Genomic DNA, 10,176 nt, shown 5'->3' with positions numbered 1-10,176 from the left:
TGGCCATGAATGCTTCCAGGGAGGGGGCATCCACAACCACACTGGGCAACCTGTCCCAGTGTCTCACCACCCTCTCAGTAAAAATATCTAACCCAAATCTACCCTCTTCCAGTTTAAAACCATCTCCTCTCATGCCCTCACAAAAAGTCCCTCCCCAGCTTTCCTGTAGGAAAGGTACCAGCATGGCAAGTCATACCAATGAACCACAGCAGAAAGAAAACTGCTTAAGTATTATTATTACTTTTTTTTTTTTGTTTGTTTAGTACTGAAGAATATTACAAATGACTAACATGCATGAGTTAACAACAGAGAGGTGGTGTGAGGTGGGTTTCTGCCATGGCAGAGGTAGCACAGCTAAGCTGCTTAGCATACTATTGGAGTTGGTGCTGGGGATGCAGGAGATCACATCAGCCCTTTCACAGTCCATACTGGAGCACTTCAAACACAGAATGGAGAAGCATAAGCATTATTTGAATACTTCAGAAGAGATTATTTGTGATAATGCATCACAGACAGAAGTTGCCTTGCTCTGGTGAGGCACTCTGTCACAGTGCTGACCAAATGTACACCAAGGGCTTATGGCAGGAGTACTGGGTTTGTGAACAGAAGTATTCACAGTGAAAGAGGACAAGTAAGTGAAAAACAAATCCTGCAAGTAATTGACAGACTGTAAATCAAATAATAAATATGAAATTCTTGTACAGAAAGGCCAAATTATCTCTGTACAGGTGAAGTTGTGTTAAAAAGAACAAAAGGATTTGTTCATTAGGACCAGGCACAAGAAATTGATGACCCTTAACAAAAAAGATATGAAAGAGCTGGGAATCTTTAATTGGTGCCAGCATTTGAGACGCAGAAGGAAGTCTTTTGTCACCCAGATGAACCATTCCTTGGAAGATGCACATTCAAGAGCCACGGAGATGTGGCACTTGCAGACACAGTCAGTGCGCATGGCGTGGGAGGGCTGGGGCTGGACGTGGGGGTCTCGGAGGTCTTCTCCAACCTCAGTGATTCTATGGTCAGCACCAACTCTGCAGCCTGCAGGAAGCTGCAAACCTCCCGTGGAAGGAAAGCTCCAGGGCAGAGCAGGAGGGACTGCAGCACTGCTCACCTGAACCATCGCCCAATGCACAGTGGGATCCATCCAGTCTGAGCCCATGTAAATTGTGGTATTTGGTGAAAGAGCTATTTGTGGACCCAAGAGTATAATTAATGAGCTAAAGAGACATGTCTCTACACAGCTTCATAGCCAATTTATTTATTCATCGCAGTTAAGTGTATTTACTACCTAAAAGCCTGTTCTTTCCTCAACTTGCTGTAGGCCACGACCATTAAAAAGGCTGAGTCATTCAACGGTTATAAAGACCAGTTGCACTTTAAAGAAGTTAAATCCTGATCCTTTTTTTTGCATCTATAGTTTCATCCTCCACTTTAAAGTGTCAGATGTTTTCAAGCACAGTATTTTACTTCTGAGCCATGCAAAATAAGGTGAAAGCATATGGTGGTGGGAAGTACTGTGACTCAAGTTCTTGTGGACTCAGATGGGTTTTGTCCTCCTAGAATCAGTTCAAAAGCCTGCCTGACAATGCACACAGCCGTGGTGTCCAAAAGCAAAATATCTGTGCGTGGCATAGATCTGCTGCAAAAGCAGACATCTTTACACACCAGGAGAGAGAAACTGCACACTTGGAAAGTGTCAACCATGGTTAAAGGCATCAGTTATAACGTGAAATCAGCAGCAGCCACACAAAAACAGAAGCCGTGATTTAAAATCAATGCTATTTTATTTTATATCGTGTGCTATATTATCTTATACTAATGCCTACTTGAAGCTATAGCACGATTTTCATCTATGAGATAAACCCTCCTGAGTCTGTTGCTCATTCATTCATTTAGATTGCAGTTGACAGTTTTTTCCCCAGAGAGAAAATTTCTAAAAAGGAAATAGTATCTGCTGTGTCTGAATGAAGCAGTGATGAGCCAAGCAGCCTGCAACTGAAGACAGAGGACAGGTTGAAGCAAGTTATTGTCCTGAGTCACTTTGCAGTTTGTTTTGAATGGAACGTTATTTATGGGACAATGTTCCTTAAAAGAAATAACAAAGACAGAACTGCAGTTTCTGTGATTCTCCTAGAAGAACAGATAACCGTTTCTAAAAGACTGTTAGCATTCCCTTTTTTAAGGGAGTTTTTAAGCTCTCAGATCTTGCAGAGGATAATTTCTGCTACAGAACGAACTTTTTTAGTTGCAAAAACTGTAAGGATCACTTTACAATAGATCCCCCCAAAAACCCCAAAAATATAGTGGAATACAACTCAGCAATTGTTTGCAGTGTATTGATTTTCTTTTCTTCCAGACCAGTTAAAAGAAGTCAGAATTGCACTAACAGAACTGGAGTAACACTGATAGCTTTCTCACTTTTGCTTCTTCTCAAAATGAAACCTGCAGAAATCATAAATGAGACTAGATTCTGAGGGCTAGCAGTGATGAAAGATCTTTAACAGCAAAAAAAAAAACAAACAAAAAAGAAGAAGATAATGGTATTCATGGCAATCAATCAAATGTATTCCTTCAGATTGATCTAGAATGTAAAAACTAAATCACCTTCATTGGAAATAAGGAAAAATGCTGAAGTAATTTTATGTGCAAGCTTTTCCTTTGGCACCTGCTAAGAACCAGGACTTCATGTATTTCTAATCTTTGTTCTGCCATTACTGATTAGTTAGCCACGAGTAAGATTTGTTGCAGAGAGACATCTCACTTCTGGTTATCTGATTATTTTGAACACCCCAATATAATACTGAAGTTCAACTTGCAAACTGGGGAAATAAGGAAAGAAAATAAAACTAAAACTAAATGCTTTCCAGAGATACTACTCTGCAGGCATTTATGAGATGTGTGGATGTAATGGGATACGGTTTAGCAGTGGATGCACGAGTGTTAGATGAAATAGGTATCAAGATTTCAATGAATTTCAGTTCTATGGCCGATTTTTTCAGTGCTAATTCTTTACCCAGAGAGCGGTGAGGCCCTGGCACTGCTGCCCAGAGCTGTGGGTGTCCCATCCTTGGAGATGCCCAAGGCCACGGATGGGCCCTGAGCAGCTCGAGCTGTTGGGGGGCAGCCAGCCCACAGCAGGGATGGGGCTGGGGGGTCCCAAGCATTTCTAACGGCATGCAGGGTGCTCAGCTGCTCGTGCCAGATGGAGGATGATGGCATTACTGTCCCCTCAGGAGCCCCAGCAGGACCCACTAGGCTTAAACCAAATTCAAGGATATTTCCATGTTGGAAACAGCTGACGTGGTCCTAAAGCCTCACCTCCATATGCTACACCCCAGCAAAACAGGCCAACACTACGGAGCACTCCTCTTTCTGTTAATGTAGCATTTTTATGTCTGCCCACAACTACACTCAATGCACACCAACAAGCGTGTTTCATTCCTTTTAAAAAGTAGCTTCCATTTACTTTGCTATCAGCAAGACATTTGACACTGCTATTCTTTTTTCCTAATCTGAGAAATGATTGTCTCCCCTCGTTTGTCACAGCTTTTCCTGCTAATTGCAATGACACCTCCCCATTTTGGCAAGACTGATCAGCTTATCATCTTCTCCACTGCTCATCTAGGTCAACAAGCTGCTAACGAAGCCAGCATATGCTGCTTTTATTTAATTCTGGCAAGATCTTTACAAATTGTTTTTATCTCCCAACAAAATCACGCCAGAGATTCTTGAACCTCCAGTGAGGTTGAAAAGATCTCTATGATCCCCAAGCACAATCCCAGCTCATCCCACCATGCCCACTGACCACGTCCCCAAGTGTCCCATCTTCATGGTTCTGGAACACCTCCATGGACAGTGACCCCATCACTCCCTGTGCAGCCCATGCCAGTGCCTGATATTCCAGAGAATAATTTTTTCCTAATATCTAGCCTAAACCTCCCCTGGTGCAACTTAAGGCCACCCCCTCTCATCCTGTCATACCTGGGAAATATAATGAAGGCTCTTTTCTGAAAAGCCATTTGTTTTCACTCCACTTGGAACATCCTGTAAGGATGAAATTATCATTTTTGTACCATAATGCACTGTGCAGAAATAATCTTCTAAAGCAGCTTCTCAGAAATAGAAAATCATTTATATCCAAGCTAGGTAACAACATGTTCTCCTCTAATCTATAATGCTACCAAACTATTCAGAATTGAGAAGCATTAAAAGCACAACATCTTTAAGGCTTCTAATTCTCATTTCTGAAGCTGTGCCTATCAGTTCTGCAGCCTTCCATTCTGAAGGGAGTTTAGTGATAACCAAAAGCATCTAGCAAAGGCGACAAAACATTGACACAAATATTCATAGCAGCAGATTTCTGTATCAAGAGAGTGGTGAGGCGCTGGAACAGCTGCCCAGAGAGGCTGTGGATGCCCCGTCCGTCCCTGGAGGTGTTCAAGGCCAGGCTGGATGGGGCCCTGGGCAGCTGGGCTGGTATTAAATGTAGAGGTTGGTGGCCCTGCTCTGTGGCGGGGGCTTGGAGCTTCATGATTCTTGAGGTCCATTCCAACCCTGGCCATTCTATGATTCCATGATTAACCACAGTGTTATATGTAGGGCATCACTGTCTCAGAGTGGTGCTGAGATGGCCAGATTGCCTTTTAAAGCAAACGCAGAAGATGATAGCTGAGTTGCAGATAAACCGTCTGAAGCCAAACTGCTATTTCAGTGAAACTACCCATTGCCCTTTGTTTCTTTTTCCTTTTCACTTGGTTAGTAAAAGGAAGGGGAAAGCTCACACTCAGGAGGTTCAGTCTTTAGCAGCTCTGATCATGGTGCATTTATTGCACCGTTCAGAACTCCCACCTACCACTACTGCATAACTTGACTGCTGGAGTCCCTCAATGCCTTGGCGTGAGATCGGGAGCCTCTTTTCTCAAGGGTATGGACACTTCTGTTATGATTAAGAGATCAGTAAACAGAGATTTAACTTAATTGTCCAATTAAAACTGGAACCCAGATACACAGTTTGTCTACAGATTGCTCTCACCGTTTCATTCAGAAGCTGCTGTTGAGGTCCAGCTCCCAGCATGCATGGGACAATGCAAACCTGCATAGTCCAAAGCACCCCACAGCCATGCAGCTCCAAGCAACACAAATGCTCTGTTACAGCAGTACCAAAGTAAGAAAAGTAAGAAAGGACACAGTTTTCTACCGTGTGAGTCAATGCAAAGGTTGGTTATCACATTCTTACTCCACCTGCTAATGTCTTACGTCTAATTACCTTACTCTTTGATTATTGAAAACTGAAAGCTGACATTTACAAAATCAGGCTTTTCCCATACAATGCCTCAGTGGGTCAAACAGTCAGACCCCTAAATTCAGAATAGTCCTAAAAAACATCATATCTGAAAGCAGTTCTGATTTAACACCATTCATTTCACTGATGAAAGAAAGAAGCCAGAAATATGATTTTAACAGAAATGCTGCACACTCTGTTCATTAATTTATTTTGCTGCACGCATACTTTTCACTTAAAATCTGAAGTTCTGACTGCTCTGAAATTTTACCATTTAAAAATAAGAAGCAACTTCCTTTGTTGTTGTTGATGAAAGAGAATTAAATCAGAAGCCAAAAGGCTTTGAAGCACTACTGCAGCACCCTGACCATTTTTTCCAGTCCTTCTCCTTCAGAAATTCCTTTGATTTGGTTACCCCGGTTGCACCAGTGTTCTGCACCAACTGCCCCACTGCTCTACAGGAAGCTGGATGCTACGGGGCTGCCCAAAAGCACCTGAACATTAAAGGGCACAAGGAGGCAGGAAAACCAGAATGATCAGTGCAAACCACAGTGGGGAGGGACACATTCATCTTCCTACCTGGGAGCAGACTAGGGAGTTTCAAGCCAGCAATTCTGTCTCATAATTGCCAATGTTAAGAAATCTGATGAAGCAGTTGGTGAATTCTAATTTCATCACTTTTGCACATCACTAATCTCAGAATTTTTGGTTTAATTTGGCCCTTGATCAGCAGGTCAGATCACACACGTCCTGCTGTTGTGTCTTCTTTGCAGAAGGGCTGCCTGAAGAAGCAGTGCCTGTTCAACTCAAATGTCTGCTGCTTCTATGCAGAGATCTTGCCTGAAGAAAGGGTAGATTTGGAGTAAAGATAAAGCAACACAAACAAGCAAAGCAAAAACAAACAAACAAAAACCACACAGTCCCAACCTCCAAATCCACATCAATGCACCTCAATGCTACGGAACCAACCACAGAATGAAATTCTTCTGATTGTACTTTTTTTATAAATCAAGTTGTGAAGTCAGGAGAGACTTCAATTTCCCCCCAAAGCCATAAAGACTGACAGCTCTATGTGCAGACCTGATTAACAAATACATTGCAAACTCATCACCATTCTGCCAAACACATGAGACAAGAGAAATGATTAATTTTCTCCTTGTTTCTGATTTATAAAATCAGTGACTGACAATCTAGGGGAAAGCACAGGCAAGTAACATGCTCTCTTTAGAGCAATATAATGTGACAGTTGACAATATGATCAACTAATCTGACTGCATACAGCCTATAAAAAAGTGGGTGTAAAGAATACTCACTGAGAGATCTAGCACTCTATCAAATTATTTCAGAAATATCACAAAGATGTGTCATGCCATGAAGATCATAGAATTATAGACTCATAGAATGGCCTGGGTTGAAAAAGACCACAATGATCATCCAGTTCCAACCCCCTGCTACGTGCAGGTCGCCAAGCAGCAGACCAGCCTGCCCAGAGCCACATCCAGCCTGGCCTTGAATGCCTCCAGGGATGGGGCATCCACAACCTGCTTGGGCAACCTGTCCTTCATTGACCTGAAGGTCAATGAAACTCTGAAGGAAAAAAAAATTAAACACTTTAATACAGAACACGGTGAGCTAAACAAAATCTGAATTCACAAACTCGGGTCATATTTACATCATAGCCAAACTCATTCTTGGGTAACCAGTGATAGGAGAGAGAGAGGACAAGAGCTGATGGCCTCAAATTGCACCAGGGGAGGTTCAGGTTGGGTATTAGGAACAATTTCTTCTTAGAAAGAGAGGCCAGGCACTGTCACAGGCTGCCCATGGAGTGGTGGGGTTCTGTCCCTGGAGGTGTTTAAGGAAAGGGTAGATGTAGCACTCAGGGATGTGGTTAGTGGGCAATACTGCTGGTGGGTGGATGATTGGACTAGGTGATCTTGGAGATCTCTTCCAATCTTAACGATTCTGTGATTCTACAAACTGAAATGATTCAATATCATAAAGACTGAAGAAAGTTCACAGCGAACATTTCTGTAGTTCCCTTGTCAATCTCAAGTTACTGCTGTGATCACAAAAGGTATTACAGGACTCTGACAACTTTACTTTAAGCAATTAAGGCCTTCATAGAAAACTGGCTGATAAACCTGAAATCGCTGGGGTCCAGATGTGCATTACTGTACGTTTATATATGTAGCTACACAGCTTCATATGCACTAATATAAACACAGAGACACGTGCACCTACTATTAAAATCCAGAGAGTTCTTTAGAAACAAATAAAATTAAAAGAGCATTGCTGTGGGAAATACATCTTGCACTCATTTCATGCGCATTCTTCTTTTTGCAGCACCAACTCTGGTACAAATTTTTCTCATCCAGAACGAAATTTCCTGATTGATAATACTTGGAATTGTAGAATAACATCACTATTTGAGTTGGAAGGGACATTTAAAGGTCATCTGGTCCAATCTCTAATTATTACTGAACATTCTGCATACGCAATACACCATTTTACTGAATTTCAGACATTCTTCTTCCAAATTACACTCCATTAAAAACCATCTCAGTGCTGAAGAGGAGCAATTTCATGTAACATCATGCAATTTTATTCTTAAAAGACTGGATTCTGGAGCAACGTCTGCCGTGTCTCCAGGATGGCCAAAGAGATAAGAGCGCACAACAAATTAAGCTGTGCCATCATATGGTATTTCTTTTAATTTCCTTTAGTTGTCCAATGGAGAGAAGCTGATAAACCGTTCATGGCGGCTCACACAGCCATGGCTGCTGTGAGAGGATGAGAAAAAAGGAAAAACTAGCCCCATAAATTCACTTAATGCTTAATGTGCATGCCTAATTAGCGAGGTGTATGGCAACCTCTAGTGGTCCTGCTTAGAAACCTCTACGTCTTCAAAGAAAGCAGCCAACACTCCTACAGATGAAGCCATAGAGAGGTAGGAAAAATGCTCAGCTGACATAACCAGTCTCACAAATATCAGCACTTTGCAAACAAGATAGATGCAGTGCAGCACAACATCCTTGGCACTGCACTGATAAAACACCTCTGTGTAATTAACAACAGAGCAGTGGTAACTGGGCAGAGAGGAAGGATTTCACTGTACAACACAAAGTCGTGGCAATCTATAGGAAAGGACATCCGACCTGAAATGAATGCTTCTTGTCATAAAGCATCTCTGACAGCTGGTTTTTTTTCCAGCACATGCTGGTGATAAATTCACACAAATCTGTCCATTCTCATGCCTGCTGGAATGTGAAACAAATTAGCCAACATCATGGAGCTGGATTTTGCTGAGCTCCAATGCATGCAGCACTGAATATTCTCCCCTACTTCCTTCACAGAAGTTGTCTTCAGAATTTAAAACAATTGCAACTTCTGCTCAGAAGAGGATTAGGATCAAGCTTGCAAGGAGATGGAATTACTTCTCACATGAAGAATGGAACCACTAGAGCAGCTAGTGAGGCTCCAATGATGACTGCCCATTCAGTTATATTGCTAACTTAACTTATAACTTAAGTGTTATACCCTAAAATACGTATATTCCTAAATACCTGGTACTCTGTACAGGCTTTTCCTTCACAGAAAGACCTTTTTAATCCAGGGTGCTGTGGCTTATTGTCTCAGAGGTGTTTGCACTCTGATGATAGAACCAGAACAACAATCTGAAGTATGTTCTGCTTTGGGATCATGGAGCACGTTAGGTCCTTTGGTGCTGGCTACACTTAATAATGGTGACTCAATACCGAATAAGAGAGGACTCAATGATCTCCAGAGGTCCCTTCCAATCCCTACAGTTCTGTGATTCTGCAAGGTAGGAAAAGGAAGAATATATGCCTCAAAACAGTCATTTTTAATGAAATGTATGCATTGATAAATATTTATTCCTATTGCTTTTAATTTTTATAGAAGGGTCTTTTGGATTATAAGCAAGCAATCACCATTATTGTGACAAGTAAGATCACAATCTTGGTGGCCATTTTTTGTCTGTTTTCCAGACATACAGCTTTCTAACTGCAGAATAAGATTCTGACTGAATTATATTCAAAAATTGAGAGAAAAAGAATCAAATGCAGTCCCTAACTCTCCTCTTCTTATTCAGGTTCTGTTTCAAATTTCATCTCCTTCATTCCAATTTCTACTGCCCGGTAATATGGAGCATCCAGCTACAGAAGGGCAGAAGTCTAAAAACAATTTAAAAACAAGTTTAAAAACAAAAAAAAAATTGTATATCTTTGAACTATGTAATAATGTTACACTGTACATGATGTGTACCATATTGCCTTTCTAGTTTCCTTCTTCAGTTGATGAGAATGTCCACTTTCTGTTCCCATCCTTACCCTATTCCAACACTATTTCCAGAACAATACAGCCAACCCTGCTGGCAGCCAGCAGTTGCTGCGTTAGACAACAACACCAGAACCATATCTTCCATACAAATTTTAGCACAGTTCTTTCACAAGCAGCAACGCTGCAGCCATATTTCAACATGTTTAGACAGATGATAAATAGGGCACACCAACTTCATGGCAGGTTGTTGAAATGTTGCGTATGAGGAGTGCAAGAGAACCTCATCAGGTTCCACATCCTTCCTGGGGTCGTGGACAGGTGTCAAACATCAAGGTCAGTGTGCCACAAAGATGTACTGACAAGTGGTGCAAAGTGCATGGTAGAAGCTATGATTTCAGAGTTTGCAAGTGCTTGGAAAGCTCAAACTCCACCCTTCTGAGAAATGAGGAGGGAAGGTATGTAAGGCAATGTCTGAGATATGTAGCAGGAAAATAGCTCAAGTCGGAACACTCACTGTCACGGGATTTTAGAAGGATGTGTGTATTAAACACGGAAAAGACGATGGAAGCGTTCACACTGATGAGTAGTTGATA

The sequence above is a fragment of the Meleagris gallopavo genome, chromosome Z (genome assembly GCF_000146605.3).
Source record: "Meleagris gallopavo isolate NT-WF06-2002-E0010 breed Aviagen turkey brand Nicholas breeding stock chromosome Z, Turkey_5.1, whole genome shotgun sequence".
In the NCBI taxonomy this organism is placed as follows: Eukaryota; Metazoa; Chordata; class Aves; order Galliformes; family Phasianidae; genus Meleagris; species Meleagris gallopavo.
Note: the sequence above shows the minus strand (reverse complement) of the source record.